The following is a 19,931-nucleotide window of genomic DNA, read 5'->3' on the forward strand; positions in this document are numbered from 1 at the left end:
ATGGGATGGTGTCCAGGCATTTTTGAAATATCTCCAGAGAGGGAGACTCCACAGCCTCTCTGGACAATCTGTTCAGTGGTTGGTCACTGTACAGGAAATAAGTTCTTCATGTCCAGGTGGAGCTCACTGGGATCAGTCCCTGCCCGTTCCTCTGGTGCCATTGCTGGTCCCAGAGCAGAGCCTGGGCCCTGCTCTGACCCTCCCTGCTCACAGGGACACCCAGGGCTGAGGGTCCCTCTCAAGGCTGAACAGCCTCAGCTCCCTCAGCCTTTCCTTGTAAGAAAGATGTTCCACTCATCTTCTCCATAGTGTCCACTAGACTCACTTCAGGAGCTCTGTGTCTCTCACAGAGCCCAGAACAGGACACAACACTTCAGATACGCCTCAGCAGGGCTGAGCAGAGGTGCTGGATCACCTCCAATGTACTGGCAGTGTTCTTCCTAATGCACACAGGATCCTTTTGCCTTTTTGGCCTCAAGGACTCATGAACAGCACCGACCCCTTCACCACTCCCGTCACTGCTGGGGCCACCCCACATCCCTGCCCTGCTTCCTGCACAAAGTTTTCCTCTGGGTCTGGCACATAGATCTTACAAGGAAAGGCTGAGGGCGCTGAGGGGGATCAGGTTGATGGAGCCTCTCACAGCTGGAATGGGCAGCTCAGAGACAGTGGAGTTTCATCCCTGGAGGGATGTTCAGCAAAGACTGGATGTGGCACTTAGTGCCAGGGTCTAGCTGACATGGTGCTGCCTGGTCACAGGTTGGACTGGATGATCTGAGAGGACTTTTCCAAACTAACCAACCCTCCCTTTGGCCAATATAATTAACATCATGCACGTGTTTGTGGGCTTGTGCACTGCTTTTGAAGAGTTTATAGGGTGAGGGTCTTTTTTGTTGGGTGTGGTTTTTTTATTTCAGATGCATGTAGGAAGGTGCTCCAAGCTATATCAGGCTGCCACTGTTTAGGTTTTTGTGGGAAACTCAGGAATGAGTGAAACAACTACTTAGAACTGAAGCAATTTAAAGAAAAAACTCTGACCCTGAGGCCAAAAGGACATGTAAACATGGTCTGGTTTTGATGAAAATCAGGGAATATAACACAGCAGGGCTCTCTGAAGTGAAAATACTCCCTCTTCTTTGCTGCAGACATCCTTTTATGAGTGGTTCCAAATGAGCTGTTTCAGCCAAGCTCAGGACAAAATTAGCCTGAAAAGAATGTCAAGTATTTCCAGGAGTCAGCTTTTGCTTAGCATCTTTCTCATGGCACAGAAAGGGAAATTGAGTCAGATCATGAGCACTAAAGACAAAACATGAAATCTGAGTGTATAAACAACTATCTATCATATTTTATTATCGTATTTTATCTGCTTCACCATAATTTGGGGCAGGTGCTTCCATTTTTTTCAACTGCAGAACTGAGAATGTACAAGTCATAGTCAGAATTTCCGTGAAGCAGGTACAGTGTTTTGCTGATAAATGGCCCCATGGTGCTACCCTTAAAAGGAGAATTTATTTTTTATAAAATACAACCCTCCTGCACTGGTTTATAGTACTTAATAAGAAGAGAAGGTTTGGGACAGAAAGGAAACATCAGCCTTAGTGTTTGAAATCTCTTCCAATAAAAATTCAGAAAGTAACTTCCATGAGAATGAATTATCCTCATCTGTCTAATGTATCACTTTTTTCCACTTCCCTTGTCAAGCTGTTAGCGTTCAGAAACACACGTAATCACGGGATATGATTATATGCAGGTGCTTTTATTAAGAGCTCTGGGAGTCGGGGTACAAACCCAACTCTGACTCTGACATGGCCCCCGAGCTGAACGCACTCCATATTCTATCGTTATATAACTTACACACTAACCATGAAACTTACATTGTCCCACTGCACACATCGACATGAGTTTCCTATGATCCCCCCCAGGTCCCCAACCACAGCCTCTCATGATTACTCTCATGATCAAACAGTAATTATATCTAACTACTAAACAATCATCACATCCAACAACCACATCATTCATCCTGTACCAGCCACACAGCGCAGCTCCAGCAAGCACTAGCTCCCCATGTACCCAAGGCACCCATCTTTCCAGGGCCTACCAAGCTCGCCTTCCTGTTAACCCTAAATCCCCATGATTTTAAAACCCTTTTACTATCAAAGCTACATGCTGAAAAAAAAGAATAAAGGATAACAGGAATTATAAATTTTTTCTGAGGTAGCAGTTTTTACTTTTTTAAACTCTGCCACAAAGCTAAACTCTGCACAAATCTAGTTCCAGTTCATATTCATGTTCATGTTCATGTTCATGTTCATGTTCATGTTCATGTTCACGTTCATGTTCATGTTCACGTTCATGTTCATGTTCATGTTCATGTTCCGTTCAGCCTAGAACAGGCTGGAGAGCAAAGCCCTGGTTCTTGGTTCTTACGCTGTGGACGTAAGATAAGGTAAGATACAGTCTTTGTGAAATTGTGTTTTATTTCAACACGCCTTGATAACTCTTTAAGAAGTTATGGACTAGCATAAAGCTTTTAGCAGCCTGAGTACAAAACCTGAGTTTTATTCCAGGTCCATCTGCTCCTATGATAATGCACCAGCATCTGCTGGTCCTGCGCTTCAGCCTCCATCCTCTTTCCAGTACCAGTGAGGCAGAAATGGGATGGCTCCTGAGGGAGCCCCGTGGCTGATGAGCCCAAGTCTCTTTCTCTGTGGGTGAGTGCCTGCAATGCTGCTGAACCCATCCCCTGCAGCCTGAGCAGTTTTGTGTCTAGAGCTGGGCTGTGCCCTGTGAGCTGTGTGGCACTGGCAGCTGTGTCTGCCCCACGCTTTGCTGAGTTTTGACAAGACTTCACGGGCACTAAGGTTTGCAAAAGTGCAAGATCTGCTCATGTGTGACTGAGAGCAGCATGAGGACCTGTATTTAGCATTCTCATATGGTTTGACAATTGTAATACATGTAAAGAAGATACATCTGTGCCAGGCTATTGACTATTTTCACTCAACTGTTAAATCACGTGACTACTTCATTTCTTTTCTCTATGCTCTATGTCTGGTATGTGCTAAATGCTTATTTACCAAAAATTGCCTTCTACATCACCTTAAATGAGTTCCTTCCTCATTTTCCCCTTCAGTAAAAGCAGAAAATTGTAATGAGCCATTTTCCCTTGAATATTAGTCAATAATTTGCAGTCCTTTAGAAATATTTTTACTCATATTTTGACAGATATACAGGGAACACTGGCTCTTGCTTTTTATTCTGACCTTCCTTTCAGTTCCAGGCATAGAGAATTGATATTCTGACTCTATGGAATTATAAAAGGTCATATTTATTTCAGAGTATTTTCAAATCCAATTAAGTTCCCAAAAATAACACAATTGTCGCACAAATTTGTTCAAGGAAACTTTTTAAAATGAAAGATTAACATTTTAACTGTTTTATGATTGAGCTTAATGGAATATCTGAATTTCTACCTTGCTTTTGAGAGAGGAAAAGTTGTGACATTGTTGCAGATCAAGATAATATCCACTGTTAACATCAGTAACTGATACAGATTTTACAAGAGAGATCATTGTATAGTTCCTGCTATGCAGGTTTATAACACAAGATAAGAATGATACAATTTGTCACCACTAGAGCTGATTTATTTTCTTCCATAAAAATAAAAATAAAAAAAAATAAAAAAATAAAAACAAAAACAAATACCTAGTTATAATGAGACTCTTCCACTTGACCTTTTTTGCCACTGTGGTCATCTTAAAATTACTCCAGTATTTCCAAATAAAGAAACCAAAACCAGGAACTTGGAAAGCTTCTCTCTAGAGTGCAAAAAATAAAGGAACTGACTTCCCCCCCCTCCCCAAAAAAAAAAAAAGTGTGTCAGCTGTTACCACACAGTGGTTTCATGCACTTTTGAGTGGCACATGCACTACAATAATTGTACATTCCGCTTTAACCAAATAGTTTGCTCCCAGACATTCCAGCTGGGTTGATTTTTCTTTTTTTTTTTAGTTCTCTAATGCATTTTTCATTGCAGCAACTTCTTGCAAAGTTCTATTCATAAAAATTGACTAGAAGCAAGCAGCCTCTAGCACTAAGGAATTAAACACTCTGGATGGTAAAATTTCACCTTTTCTTTTCAGCAGCAGTTCTTGCCAGGTAACAACAGCACTGAAAAAATGGGATTGTGTTGAGAAGTTTGAAAATTATTTGGAGGAGCAAACTCCCTCTGCTGGTTTGAAGCAGTAGCAGATATATTTCATTTAAAAACATACAAATTGGGAAAGCATTCATTCAATGCACAAAGTACTTTTCCTTTTACTGCATAATCAGTGAAGAGTGAATCAGTTTATTCCACAAAAAGAGGCAGGACTCTTATTAAGAAAAATAAGGCAGAAAATATAAAACCACAGTGAAGGTTTTTTTTGTAATTAAAAATGGTATCAAAATGCAGATTTTCAAGCAAGGGGGAAAAGAAGCTTGCATACTAATATTGAACCTATTTTTTCTTTTTACCTGTTGTGGAGGTGGTTACATGGAGCATGTCCAGAGAAGGGAAGGGAGCTGGGGAAGGGTCTGGAGCACAGGTCTGAGGAGGAGCAGCTGAGGGAGCTGGGGGGGCTCAGCCTGGAGAAAAGGAGGTTCAGGGGGGACCTTCTGCCTCTGCACAACCCCTGACAGGAGTTGTCAGGTGGGGGATGGACAAAACAAATGGAAATGGCCTCAAGCTGTGCCAGGGGATGTTCAGATTGGCATCAGGAAGAAATTCATCAGTAAAAGGGTTGTCAGGCACTGGAAGGAGCCACAGGGAGGTTGTGGAGTCACCATCCCTGGAACTCCTCAAGGAAGACTGGATGTGGCACTCAGTGCTTTAGTTTACCTGACATGGTGGTGCCCAATCTAAGTTTGGACTCAATGATCTTGGGGGACTTTACCAACTTTAATGATTCTCAGATTCTATCCTTATTCAAAGAAGCAAAGCTAACTTTGTTTTTCCTGTTCTTCCTACTCCATTAGGGACATCTTAGCAGCTACACAGGGTCACGGGCTGGACCCTTTGGGTACAGCACAGCTCCCTCCAGCCAGGCCAAGAGCAACTGGTCAGAGTCTGCCTTGCAGATGATTGCTAAAGCATGGTGAAAAACTGTCACCAGCTGGACACAGCAAGGATCACCAGAATACAGCTAGTGATGCTAAGGAATTTGTGGAGCTATTTTTCAGGCTGCTGAAATAATCAAGTCCTAGTGCCATATTTTTCAAACCATGGAATCTGGGTCAATGCTGATCTGTAAGACCTCTATAAGAAGTGGTCTGCAAATAACTGCAAATGACTTTGTATACCAACCCTATTTTGTATTCTGACTCATTTGGCAAGCAAGCAACCAAAATGAGGGAAATTATATGGACACTGGAAGTTTATCCTGATTTGATTTAACTGGAAACTGTTGTGACAACACCACAAACATGGTTGGGTTTGTATTGGTTAAAATCTTAATTGGAAAAGTAGAGGAAAGTCAGCCAGTGGAAACAAATTCCCCTGTCCTTTGTTTAAACAGTTCTTTGTCTATTTCCTCCACTATTATCAACCTCCTCAGTCAATCACGTTCTCTTTGCTATAATCAGCCTTGACTAATGCGTACTGTTCCTTTTCCTCATGTCATTTCTTTGCCACATGCCAAAAGTTCTATTTCACTGGGCTGAGAACAAGACAGGGAGCCAGGATAAGTTTCAATTCTGTGGTGTCATTATGACATAAAAATATATTCTTCAAACAGGACCCATGGTGATTCAAACATTGTTGTATGACAGCTTGTCCTGTACTAAATATTTTTAAATTCTGAATGAAGTATTGGAAATGTCACTCCTGCACAGGTATGAAATAAAATACTTGCAACTGTTGAATCTTGAAAGAAAAGAGCTGGAGGAGAGGGAGATATTTGTGAAATTCAGGCTAAGAACAGGCAATGATTAATCATGTTTCTGCCATGAGGCCATTACAGCAGCAATCTGAAAGAGGAGTTGCCTACCCTGATGACAGCTATTATATTTTTTCTTTGACCTTTCTTCTGAGGATGCAATTCATTTATACTGGGCTATTACAACTAATTAAAACAACGCTGCAAACAGCAGGGAGTGTGTGGAGCAGCTCCATCTGCATTATGCTGATAAAAACCAGTTCACGTGGACATGCAGTCATTAACAGTACAACCATATGTGCACCTGTGTGTTTCAAAGACATTCTGTTTGATTTGAACACAGTAGAGTTTTCATATCACAGTTTGTAAATCACACTGTATTTAAAAAAAGGAGAAAAAAGTAAACTCTGCTTTTCACTGGATTTTTTTTTTCTCTTCTCTAATAAACAACCATCTACCTCCTTCCTTTGTAGGTACATTTGGCATTTTGCATTTGTATTATGTCGCTTTGGCAGCCCCTGTTTGGGATTTCCTTATATTAACATTTAGCACAAAGGAATCTCATCTTCAGGGTCCAATGGGCTAATGGTTTCCTTCGGCATCTGAATAAATTAACAGCTGTGGCCTTCAGCCATTTTGTCTTTCCAAAATAAAAGCAACGGGAAGCTGCTTGTTGTTGTTGTAAGAGTTCTCACACTTGCTCTGTGAGCAGTATACAAAGCCTTTTTTTCTACAGAGATGACTTCACACAAAACATACAGCATTAGAAATGTAATTTTCCCCTCACTCCATCAGTAACAGCAATGTAGCCCAACTTGAAGTGATCAGAAGATAAAAAGTTTGCTCAAAAGTCAGTGAGTTTTATTAAAACATTTGATACATATTACTTGTATCACAGTAAGTGCACACGTTATATATGTGCCTGCATTTCTGTGCCACAGGCAGGATGATGGTATCAACTGAAAGTGCTTTTTTATTCAAAGACAGTCACTGATACCTGTGCAGGCCCTTTGTGCTGGAAGCTGTGCTGTGGTTGCCAACACCAGCTGAGGCACTGACACAGCAACTAGAATGTGTCAGTCTTTGACACTGAACTTCTCTTTCTGTCTCTCTCACTCCTGTGCTGGTTCTGGTGCTCATCTGATGGTTGTGCTCAGTAAGTTCAGTTTCGACATCCGGCAGGAAAAGTTAAAGCAGGGCATTGTTAGTCTTTACAGCAGTGTGAACCTGTAGTTGAACTATGTCTGACTGGAATTCTTAAAATTCCAAATAAAACCAGTCTGTCACCAAAAGGTGGATTAGGTGCAGAAACTGCACAAACTACTAGCACTTAGGGAACTATTTTGGGTTTGTCTTGGGGGGTGGGTTTTGCGGTTTTGTTGTGGATTATTTTTTAATGGAAGTAAAGTAAAGACACACCCTGAAGGCCCCAGGACGCAAGAATATCTTTTTCTCTGGGGAGCCTTTAGGAGAAAGGGATGTGAGGTTACCTGTAAGTTTACATTTTCCTGTATTGATTTGCTGAGGCTGACAATGCCATGAGCAGGGTGCTCCCATCAATACTCCAGACTTCCACAGAGAGCAGTGCAAACACACTTCACGCCTGAAGCTCAGCACAAAGCCTCTTCTCTCTTCATCCTCCAACAATGTCAGATTGTCATTAATTTTCTTGATACTAGCAGCCTTTTTGTGAGTACTGTTCAGATGCTTTTGAGTTTATAAATAGCACTCCCAAAGGGCAGTCATTCTGTACATCTGTGGAATTGCCAGAGTTGACCAAATAACCACTGTTAGAAAATTCTATAATAAAACTATTTCCCCTGACAATTACACACCATCACCTTCAGTTATACCAACTGAACTCTATGTACTTCTAGTCAGTAGATGCTTCTGTGAAGTGTATAATTATTCTCAGCAAGCTACTAAATTATACAAAATAATCTTTTCTGCATTTTTGGTTCTGAAAAGTAACAGTAATTATTATGTAAGTAACAACTGATAAAACCATTAGACATTACTACAAGGAAAATATTGCCCAGTACTAGAAAGAACATACATTTCTCCCTGCTTGACCCCAGAAAAATAAAATCCTATTGATTTTTTTTTTTAATGTCAAAAAAAGTCAGAATTATGATTGGATCCATTAAATATGAAATATTTTCAATTAGAAGTATAAGCTCTCCTCTTAGTAAGGTACTTGTGGCTATGAAGAAGGGCCTCTTGGCAGCACTTTGAAGGCTTTCACTGATTATTTTTTGTTGTTGTTATGCAGAGTAAGAACTTAGATGTTTATCTACATTCCTGCAGGCTTGTATATCCTATCCCTCGGGCACTGATGCCTGCTGCCAAGAATACACTTCAGGTTTTCTAGAGAGGCAACAAACTGAGCCAAACAACAGAGTGAGCACTTCAGAAGCACCTGACTGCCTTACATTTTCCCTCCTAAGAAATTAAAGTATTGGGGATTATTCAATTTGCCACAGTGTATTCCCTCCCACAAATGCAGCAGAATATGAGTTTTCTGTTTCAGTCATTGGCTACAAGTGTAAATTTTGACTTTGTATTCCCACTTTAACTGTTACCAAAATCTCAGCCTGAAGGAGGAAAAGTAGCTCCTGTTCTGCTTTCAGAGCCAATGAAGTTAGAGACACAAACAGAGGATTGGATTTTTGGCCTGACAAAATATTTCTGAATTCCCATTCTAAGTGGGATGGTGAATTGATATTATTGCTACTTCTCCTGATAAATGTGCAAAGAACTACAAGTTTTTTGTTTGCAGAGGGAAACACCACAAAGAAATTAATACAGAATAGTTTGTTTCATTTTTGGACTTGCATATGCCCATCAGAAGGTGCAGAGGGGAATGTGTGACAGAGAAGGGGAATGTGTTCCAGCACGTCCCTGAGTTGCAAAAGTGTATCATCAAAGGTATTTATTTGCAAACCTGAGTGTTTTTTCTAAGGAAGCAACATTTAACTAACTCATCAGCAGATTTGTGAGTTGATTACCCACAAATTTGGGCATGGGTAACTCATACTTATCCTACCAGAAGTTGAATTCTTTAGCTGACACTCTCCCAAAAACACACACTGAGAGAATAGTTTACAGATGCGATGTTTCCTATTCTTTTTCACTTCTACATCTGTGTTATTTCCAGCCCAGACTGGAAAATCAGGATATCTTCTTCTATCTAATTTGTCCTTATGCTTTGGCCCTTCACATCAAATTCCTTCTTTTTCAGAAATCCATGTTAATAGTTATTCCAGAGCTCCTGCTGTATGCAGGAACTCCCAGTCTCCACTCACTACCTTTTGTCACCAACAAGAGGGAGAGCAATAGTTCTGTTTAAACACACTAGTCTGCTGAAAGATCATACTTTTTCAGTAAGCTTCTAGAAGATAGAATTGGTCCGATGTAAGGGCAGAGAGCAACACATCATTGAAGGAAGGAAATTTCCTGTTTCTGCAATTTTTTCACCATAGAATCAGAGCTCTGTCATGTGAAATCAGAATTCCAAAACTTATTCTTGTTCCAATTTGTAATTAAAGCAATTTGTGCAATGAATATTCTAAAAGCCACTTGCTTCTGGGGAAAGAAAAATGGTTTAAACATTCCATGTTTTTCTTTCAGTGTTTATTTTTTGTCTCATGACATGTTGATAAAGACCAGATTTAGAGAGTTTAGTTTTTTTAAAACAGTTCTCTGACATCCCAGGTGACTTCTCTGTGAACCCTTTTCTTCTCAATGAGCGAAAAATCCAAGTGCCATTGACTGGAATATTCTTTTGGATTTTAACATAAACAGTGAGGAGAGGCTCATTTCATCTGCTTTTAGGTGCATGCTTCAGCTACTCTGCTGATGCAGATTCACCTGACAATCTGTGGAAAAGAAGAAGCAGGCACTGATGGGAAACAGTTCATCAGATCCTCAAATAAGTGCCTGAGTGATAAAAACCCTGGAGATGTGCCAGCAGCTTTCTGATAGCTGTGAAGGGAAAACACACAACCACCTTAGACTTGATGACTGAATTTGGATAAAGCAAATGCCATCATACAAATTCCTTTTGCACAGCTCTGTGTTAGTTTTGACTTTAGGTTCTGCTAAATCTCTGTCTTCCTTTCAAACAAAATCAGCAGTGCAGTACAGACAATCCACAGTTATATTTAGCTCATGACTAAAGCTTACAAGCAGCACTGCTCAGCATCAATAGGCACAAAATGGTGGTGGATGTGCTTAAACTGGAAATTGGAAAGATACATTATGGCAGAGCACTGCCATGATATCCTGGAACAACATTCATGGAGGAGTTTGGAGAAAAGTGACATTAATGGTTCTCAAGATGAAGCTTGTTCCTTTTATGTAATGGATTATTATTCAATGATTTGCTTTAGTAGCAGGAAAAAGGCCTTGGTTTACATTGTTCCTTAAGTTCATGTATCAACATACACACATATAGAATGTATGTTTGGGGGTGTTTGTGTGTGCTGTATGTATAGAGCTCTTTATTCATCTTTTACAAGTACTTGGCACATGGGTCAAGTTCTTACCAGTCCATGAAAAACAAAGGGCACAGGCATCTATGTACCCTCATAGGCTGCTACAATGTACAGCATGGCTTTCACTATTCCCATTTAGCCTTTGATGTCCAAACATGCAGGAGTAACTCCAACACAGCACACAGGTGCCAGAGCAAGCTTAGCAGTGCCAAATCTGAGTCCTGGTGACAGCAGTCATGGTAAAGATCTCAACGAGCTGGGCAGTCTGCAGTCTGAAGTTATAGCATGGAAGGATGGAATTATTTAGGTTGGAAAAGACCTCTGAGATCAGCGAGTCCAATCCTTCACCCAGCACTGCCAAGTTCACACAATCACTAAGCCATGTCTGCAAGGGCCACACTCACTCATCTTTTAAATATCCCCAGGGATGGTGACACAACCCCTCCCCTGGGCAGCCTGTTCCAATGCTTGACAACCTTTCTAGGAAGAATTTTTTTTCATAATATCCAATCTAAACCTCCCCAGTGCAACCTGAGGCCATTTCCTTTAGTCCTGTCACTTTCTACTTGAGAGGACAAAGCACCCCCCACCTGGCTCCAACCTCCTGTCAGGGAGATGTAGAGAGTGAGAAGGTCCCCCCTGAGCCTCCCTCTTTCCAGGCTCAACACCCCAAGCTCCCTCAGCTGCTTCTCATCAGACTGGATTTATTAATGGGTTATCACAGTTCCACTTTCCTCCTGTTTCTTTTTCCCAGGAAGGACAGTCTTCAGATTGCCAGAAGGGCATCCTTAAAGGGGCAGGTAGAGGCACAGGCCTGCAGTAACGACTGCAACTCTCTCCTGCTCTAAAAGGAAAAATAAAAGGGAAAAACAAGGCTGAAATCAAGAACTGAAATCTTCTCTCAGCTTTGGCTGTCATCCCACAGCTTTGAGTTACCACCCAGCCAAGGAGTGCTGGAACAGGGCTGTTTGACAGCTGCTGATTAACCCCTGTGCTCGAGCAGCAGTGATAGATGCCAAACCCAAGCCAGACACTTAAATTGTCTCCACTTGTGCAAGCTGTGACCTACAGTATCTGTTTCTGTGAGGCACAGCACCTGCCACAAGTGTCTAGCTCAGAGCAGGGGAACAAAGGGAAGTCCCAGTGACACATCTTCCACTTGCAATCCCAAGGAAGTGTCACAGGAGGACAATAGAATGCCTCTTCTGCAATGAATGAGTGGGTGTTATTACGAGCCATATAAAATATGCACAGGATTGAATTTCACCCCTATCAAAGACAAGAAAGAGACACAAAATATGCCTAATTTACTACACTCTGGAGTTTTGCTCTATGAGGTCCTTGAAGAAAGTTATAGTGGGATGAGTGTCATGGCAGTATCTTGTAACAGCATTGTAACTTCCATCAGAAAATGTGATGCATGTGATGTAATCACATTCTCCTAGACTGCATTTGCAGGGAGGGAGGGAGAAAAAAAAAAACAAGAGCCATTATGTCATTTTTACATGGTGACTTATTTTCTTAGAAAAAGAGATTTTTATTCCTTCTACTTATTTTTGTCAGAGCAATAGCACTGTCCTGTGTAGTCCTCAGTCTCCTATTGCTCTGCTCTGTCACCTTTCACGTTTATTTGGGGATTTTTCAACAACCTAATCTCCCTTTGCCCATACCATTTTTCTCCTTGTCCTTCTCACCTCCACATACACTACTAATTTTTGTTTAAATTGAGTATCCATTTTTATTTTTTTCTGTAAAACCATTTACAAAAGAGTTGGTATCTAATCCAGAGGTCTATTCTGTGCATCTTGCCATTTGTAGGAAATGCTGATTAATTTTTGTAATAAGTTTCAGGATGATACTTGTCTTTGAAGCACTAGCTATTTGCCTGCTGCCTTAAAAACCCACTCAAGTCATTTCCCCAGTGAGGTTGTAACAGTCACAAATGTGTTATAACTGCCTGTATTTTTGACTGTCTAATTTTATAAGTCACCTGGTTTTCATAAAGTAATCTCTAGTCCCAATTTCAGACAGTCTGCACATGGGAGCACAGCTTGAGCCAAGGAGCAGTGGGGCAATCCCAGAGCAGGAGAATAGAAATTCTGTGATCTGGGAAGGCAAAGGAGCTCCAGGCACAGATGCAAACCAGAGAAGCTGAAAAGACAGGAGGTCAGAGGGAGGAAAAGGCTGATAAGGAGTTGTAGCCCACACAGCAAACACAGAGCAGGGAAACAAAGGCCTTCTCCAGGAAATGAGCACAAGTGTTGGAGAGGAAACTTACCTCACACAAGAGCGTTGTATCAGATAGGTCTGAGCTGAGCCTTGGAGACCAAAGCCTTTCACCTAGGGAAATGGATTAATTCTTGTGTTTGAGGAAGCCATCTGGAAGATGTTGGATTTTCATTAAGTTATTAATATTTCGAAAATTTCTGTTAAAAAAATAAAAAGACATGAGAAAGGGGAGGAATTACGCAATTACTATAACACAAGAAAAACCTGAGCCAATTCATCCAGCCAAAACAGGCCTGGAGTGACTGGTCTGATCTTTCACAGCTTTTAGCTTTAGGGCATGAATGTACATATTAAACAAGAGAGAGAAGGAATCACAGTAAGGAGGGTCTTAGGGGGAGATTGGGTCTTGAGGTGGAAATGATTGAAGAGGAATAATGGCCAAAAGGGGGCTGCTTACTAAAGGAGCCAGAAGAGAGAAGGAGCTCGGGTTGGCTGAAGGGTTGTTCAGAATTGAGTCATCAGCTTTTTCTATCCTGGGAGGAGAGACAGGGCTCAGGGTCTGCCCCATGGGGTGTTAGTACTGGAGACACAAACCTTGAAATTACAGAAGGAAGCTTCAAATCGTTTTACTTTGTTTATTGCTTAACTTTGAGAGAAGTGCTCCTGGTCATTACATGCTATTTTTTTATCTTCTCCACCCTTAACAAGTTGCTGTCATATTTAACACAGTGATTCATAAGTGTGATGGGAAAGGAAATTTTCTCAGGTGTCTGGGCTGAGGCTCAAACCAATCTTCACAACAGTCCTTCACAGATAATAAAGCCAGCCCTTATGGCTGCCATCCAGGGCCCTCCAGAAATATTGTAGAAAAGCTGAGAGCACTTTTATGGTTTATTTGGGTGTTGGAAAAAGGCTGTAGCTGCATTAAGCATTGTGAAATACCTGTCCCCAAAAACCTGCTCCCAAAAGTCCCAAACATGGGAAAAAACACAGGCCACAGTTCTGCCCAGGATCAAACATTATTCCAAGAAGTACAAGAAAACAGTACTAGTCCAGCCCAGGAAGAGAATCAAAAGGATTTAACAGAAGAAGAGGAATCCAGCAATAGGCATATTTTAGAAAAACAGAGTTTTGCCCAGGAGGATCAGAAGGCTGCAGGTTACTTCTTCAAAATATAAACCAAAACTTCTGAGTATAGTTTTTGCAAAGTGTAGTCAGCCTATGATAGTTTATTGTTTTTCTGAGAAAGCTTCCTTTGTCCTTGTGTTTTTTCTACAACAGATATTTATAGAAATTGTAGTCATAAAATTGCTAAAAGCATTTCCTGTAAATTACATAAAGGTCTGTCTCCCAGTATCACAAGGACCTTGTGATATCACAAACTTCCCAATAATTTTGAGATATTTTTTTACAGAATAGAAGAGGTCTCTGACTGTTACCATACACTATTCCTGTGCTCAAGGAAAACACTTGCCCATAACAGACAGTCACTGGCAGAGAGTAGCTGGAGCAGTAACTGCAAATGGTTCACATTGTCAGTGGTGGTCTTGTTGCTGGGATTTTCAGATCTTTAAAATATTTTCTTGAGCTGCTTTTCCTTAAGAAATTATTTATTCAGATTCACCAGCATACTCCATGTTCTTCATTTCCCTGGACAAAAGTGCCTGTGATTGTGGCCTCTCTTTAATATCCATCAAAATGTTGTGTGCTTCCACCTCACCCAGTATTTTCACAGTAAAGTAGCTGTGTACCCTCTGTTTAGATCTGGGCTATGTTCACCTTTATGGATGAGAAAACCCTGTCATATTCCCAGCAAAATTAGACAGTTTAGAATGCAGAACATTCTGAAATAATGCTCAAGTGCCTGGGTTAATTTTATATCCAAGCAAGCATAAAGTGGTTCATTACGGTGTTCAAGAGGAAAACATGATATTAAAGAATTGATCTAGTCTGTATTGTAGTTTGTTAGAAAACATCATGTATTTTAGTGGGCCTAAACATGCACATTGCCAGGAGTTCAAAGGAAAATGAGATCCAAGCAAAAGGTTGAAAAATGTGGAGAGCGCAGTTGCATAGTAAACAATCCCATGAGCTCATGCTGTGCCCTTTCTTTTCCTGCCTTTGATGTTGGAGCTCCCATTTTAATTGTACAGACTTGGTCCTGCTGCTTGTGAATTTGGTGGGAAGACCTCTCATCAACTTTGATTGTGCAAAACAATTACTTCAGATTCTTACATGACTTTTTAGGACAATGAGGCAGTTTTGTACTTTTACTTTGTGATGGAATCCTAAACTTCTCTGTGAAGGAAGGAAGGAAACAGAACCAGGGCTGTGTTGCACTGGCTTTCTGCTCCCAGGAACAGGAGGAGCTGCAATCCCATTTTCCATCTGTTGTCCTTTTTCCTCTCTTCACCAAAATGCCAAAAGGAGACAAGCAATGAAGCAAAAAGGATCAGTGGGAGTACAAGAGGAAGGAGCAAAGGAAGGATGGGGGTAGAGGGCTGTACTGAGTTGAAACAGCATCATAAAATCTTAAAGGGGTTTAGGTTGTAAGGGAGTTGTGAAGTCCATGGCCCCTGCAATGGGCAGGGACATCCTGAACTACATCAGGCTGCTGAAAGCCCCATTCAACCTGACCTTGGATGTGCCATGGTGGTGACAGAGAGGAAGTGGCTCTGATGCCTTCCACACCGTGCTGATGTTGTAGCACAGTATTTTTGAGGGGAAATGATACCACTTCCCAAAATCCAATGTCACCCATTGTGGATATAATGCTGCTTTTTCTTCTCAAAGGTGTGTTATTAGTTCTTACGCAGAGAGCCATGGACACAAGATGTGTGATACTCTGCCTACATTTCTTAATTGCTAGAGAAGGATTTTGACAGCAAGCTTCCCCCCAGGAAAGGAAGGAAAAATAAGATAGAAAAAATTGGAAATAACTTCACTTGTCCAGTTTGCATCTTCCTAAACTCCCTCATATTCAGAAAATAACAACTTCCCTTGAATTTGACTCTGTCTGTGACTCAGACACCTGCCAGGCGTCACTTCCAGAGGTGGTCTCCACTAAGCCAGTAATCCCTGACATAAGAGCCTGTGGCAATTATTAATTGAGGAAAAAACCTGTCTGAGTCTACTCCTAAGAGCAGACTAATGGAGATTGGCCGTAATCTGTACAGATTGTTTGAGATTAAGATTTACAGTGCTATAGAAAGATTTAGAAAGTGCCAGTGGAGGCCAACCTGTCCCAGCCTTGCCCCTGGCTGCTGCCACTGTTTTCCCACAGGAGATAGAAAGTGATGGACACAAGCAAAGAGCCCAGGAAGTGTAAAATGTCTTGAGCAGGAGCTGCAGGCACCAGGGAATGGAGAAGCACTCAGAGGGAGGGGAGCAGAGGGGCTTCAAGCATTACACAGCTCATTATGGCTTCCACGTCTGGCAGCATCACACACTTCCAAGTGAATTTGAAATTGAGGTGATTTCCCAACACGTTGTTTTGCTCTTGAAACCTCTCCCTCAATTCCCCTTCTGCTAATTTATTAACAAATTAGGGTGTTTGTTGTAGAAGATGAAGCAACTTGAATTCACAACACTGGTTTAAAAATAGTAACAAGAAATGTAATGGCTCCAATACAGGGTGTCTACTTGGAGAGTAAACGTCTTCAGTGTTAGCTCAGCTTTTAAAACAAACTCAGTAATTGCTTCCAGAGGTAAAATATTTGCAAGCTGTTATTACAGCACACATTCATTAAAGGGAAGAAAACACAGTTGTCTCTTTGGAGCAGGCAGACAGGAACAGGGAAAGCTGTGCTCCATAATTAATTTTCAAGAGCTGTCAGGTACCTGTACCTCTGACAACTCAACATTAAAACCTTATCCGTGAAGCATTCATCCATATTGCTGTTTTCCAAGCCAGCAAAAGAGGCTGTGAATTTGTTAATTAATTTCTGGGAAACACCATGGGTCTGTCTCTGAAAGCAAATAGCCCAGGGAGATGTTAAATGTCTTGAGCAGAGGATGTAAACCTGCAAGTTATTTCAGGGTTTGAATATTGTGTATTCTTCAAAAGCAGTGGAAGGGGAGGGACTGTGCCAGCTAGCTCATGTCCTTACACAGACATGTTTTTTCTTGAAAGTGGCCGTTTCATGTCAGAGAATGTGATCCTGCAGCTGCTAAGATAGACAACCAGCTTCTTTACACCAGGACGGGTTGGAATGGGGACTGTCTGGAGATAACAGAGGCAGCACTTCACTTTCTACAGATTTCTTTAGAGTTGTGCAATAGAACATATTTCTGGCTTTTGTTGTTCACAGAAACACCCCTCACAGACAGCAGCACTTTGGATCACGGTTTAAGTTCAACTTCTCCTGTCCTTGACATAATTTGGAACAATTTTACACTAAAAATAACCAGGCAGGAAAAAAACAATCAAAATAAAGAACTCAAGCAAAACATAAATCTACATTGTTTCCTTCTCAAGGGACAATAATAAGATGATATGGCAGCAGGCCACAGCAATAATATGCCCCATATCTACCCTGCACACATGCTGCAATAGAATGGCAGATTTCTGTCCACAGGAGCACAACCTAAAATTAACTGTCAGGGGCTCCATACCAGAGCAAGCTCAGTTAAAATTCTGATGCTTAAAAAATGAAGAGCCTCACTAGCACTGAGGACATTTGAAGCACACAGCCTGCTTTGGAGCTTCTAGCATTTTCAGAGGGAACACAGTACATGTCAATCTCAGGATTATTCACATGTTTTATGGTAAACACGGGTCTGGATTAAACCTCTCTGGACTTAATTTTCAGCCAAGGGCTACTTATAATTTAGAAATAGGGGAACTCTTGGCAGGCCTGGTTCACTCCAGCTGTGTAACATGCACAGCCAGGAGCAATGCCTACCTTTTGTAGGAACCCCACTGCCCAGATGTCTTCCCCAGGAGAAAGACTTTATATTAAAGCTGCAGTTTTTTCTGAAATGCTTTGAATCCCCACTGTACTGTACTCTGATTAACAGGATTGTCTCAGCAAAGGCTCCACCTCTGTTAAGGGAAGGCCCCTGTGGGCCCATAAAAATCCATGGCATGTGGCCCTTTTTCTGACTGGGGAGGTGAAGGTGTTTATTTGGGGCTGGAGACTCTTAGGGAATTGCCTGCTGGAATTATTATATGAATATGTAAAGCCAAAATTTGGCAAAAAGCAAAAACAGACCTTCAGGAAGCTGCTACCCTTGAGAGCATCCTGCCGGTGGTCACCATCCCAACATTGGTCTGGAAACTTCCCCATTCAGCCCACAGAGAATTTGGGGTTTGTGAATTCTGCTCCTGAACTGTCTGTTGCCTTGCAGGTCTGTCTTAGGAACCTGCTGTGGAAAGGAGCAAAGATCTTCAGATTTCCAGATTACTGCCCCTCTTTTTGCCATCTACCATCCTCTTGTACATAGGTTCAAAGAAAAAAGATCATAGGAAGATATTCTTTGGCCAGGAGCAGCACCATATGGTTATCCTGGTTCTCTTCCACGTTTTATTATTCAGAAGGAGCCTTTGTACACAGGAAGGAAATTTTATAATGATTGTTTGCAAGGATTTCCAACAATCAGAACTTGTGATCCACAGGGATTAGTTGGTTGATTGTGAAAAGTGTTTCATTTGTTCTGCTACAGAGGAAGCTAAGTGACTCACTATTTGAGGTATAACAATGATTTTTGCCAGATCAACGTCCCACAAAGGAGAGCATTTAGTGTAAACAAATCACTTACTTTGGAGCAGGACTGGTTTGCAGTGCAAGAGAGGACAGAATTTACTGCAGCAAATGCAACCTGGAACAGTTCAGTCACTTGGGACTTCAAAACATCAGTGCAGGTGTAATTTCTGTAATTTGATTATTCTATCTCCCTTCACAGTGTACAAAAAGAACAATTCTTTTCCTCTTTTCAGGAGTCTTGTGTTTAAGGGTTGTTAAAATCTTCTCCATCTGCTTTCTTTCCTAGAAATGTCTAGAAGTTTATAGAAATGGGTTAGTTGGCGATATCTTTCCTGAAGTGTTTTTCCCAAAACAAGGACACGTATTTCATCTGCAGCCTTGTCAATGCTATCTAGACTGGCAAGGATATTTCAGCATCTTACTGGCAGAACCAACTGATTGTCTATAATCCTTCTTTGACTTTTCTTAATTAGATGTTTCCTGCATTCTACAAACACTGTTCTGTTCTTTTTTCAGGAAATGCAATCAGATTGATTAGTGACAATTCTGATACAGCTCCCTTCCTTCTTTTCTGAAAACAGTCACCCTGATTGTTCTTCTCCAGTGCCCTGGAACCTCATCTGTCCTCATCACACTGTTCTCAAAGAGGATCACTAACATCTCATCCTGCTTGCAACAGCTACTTAACCATTTTAAATAAACTTCCTTTTTATAAGTGACTACTGAAGGAAAAAAGGCCTTAAACTTGTCACCTATTATTATTTCTCCTTTCCCATCACATGTTGGACCAACTTATTTTTCATATCTTTGGAGAATGTCCTCATGTTATTTTTAATTCTATTTCCTTGTTGTATCTTATTCTGGTCTTCATATTTGTCCCTATGGTTATAGCAGACATAGGAATTCATCATGCCCAAACCCATTTGATTCAGGACTTGGACTTCTGTCACACAGGGCAGTTGCTTAGCTTTTCTCTGACAGATAACAGTAAGCAAATGCATTTTAACTAAGATACCACAGATTTTTTTGCAATTATATTTTTTCATTTTTATAAATAGACATGCAAGAGATGAACAATTTGACCACTTAAAGCACATTTTATTCTGTTTGAACACCTGAAAGATAACTGTATGATTAAGCATCTGCTCTAGCAAAAGTTGGATAAACCCAAACTCAAATATTTTCTGAGTATTTTCTGAATGTTTCCCACACTAGCCAGGAAACAATATTTTGACAGTTCTGAAGTGCTTCCATAATACTATTTTTCTCTGATATTTCTTATTTCTACTGTTTAATATGTTTTTATTTAAACAGAAATTGAGAGTTTTGACTGTAGTTTTTTGAAACATTTCTCTAAGCACAATTCAAAGCACAAATTGAGCCTGTTCCAAAATGAACGAAAATGTAAAAGTCCAGATGCTTGATTGCCTTTGTGAGCTAAGAGCAAAGCTTGAGCCACCTGATATTTACTGGTTTTATTGCTGCACACTTCCCATCTTTAAAATCCTGTTTAATCATTAACTGATGTCTCACAGCTCAGCAATGCAGGTAAAGTTCTTTCTTCATGCCTGGCAGGAAGAGACAAAATG

At 40.9% G+C, this 19,931-nt stretch overlaps 1 long non-coding RNA gene across 1 annotated transcript; it reads right to left on the reverse strand.

Annotated features, from left to right (window-relative positions):
• Nucleotides 1–1,735: 1,735 nt before the first annotated feature.
• On the reverse strand, nt 1,736–12,826 carry LOC116183509 (uncharacterized). Its single transcript, XR_004148142.2, has 2 exons — nt 12,687–12,826; nt 1,736–2,428 (listed from the first exon to the last, which is right to left on the reverse strand). It is a non-coding gene; the product is annotated as an uncharacterized LOC116183509 (long non-coding RNA).
• Between the last annotated feature and the right edge of the window lie 7,105 nt (nt 12,827–19,931).

The sequence above is a fragment of the Lonchura striata genome, chromosome 3 (assembly GCF_046129695.1).
Source record: "Lonchura striata isolate bLonStr1 chromosome 3, bLonStr1.mat, whole genome shotgun sequence".
In the NCBI taxonomy this organism is placed as follows: domain Eukaryota; kingdom Metazoa; phylum Chordata; class Aves; order Passeriformes; family Estrildidae; genus Lonchura; species Lonchura striata.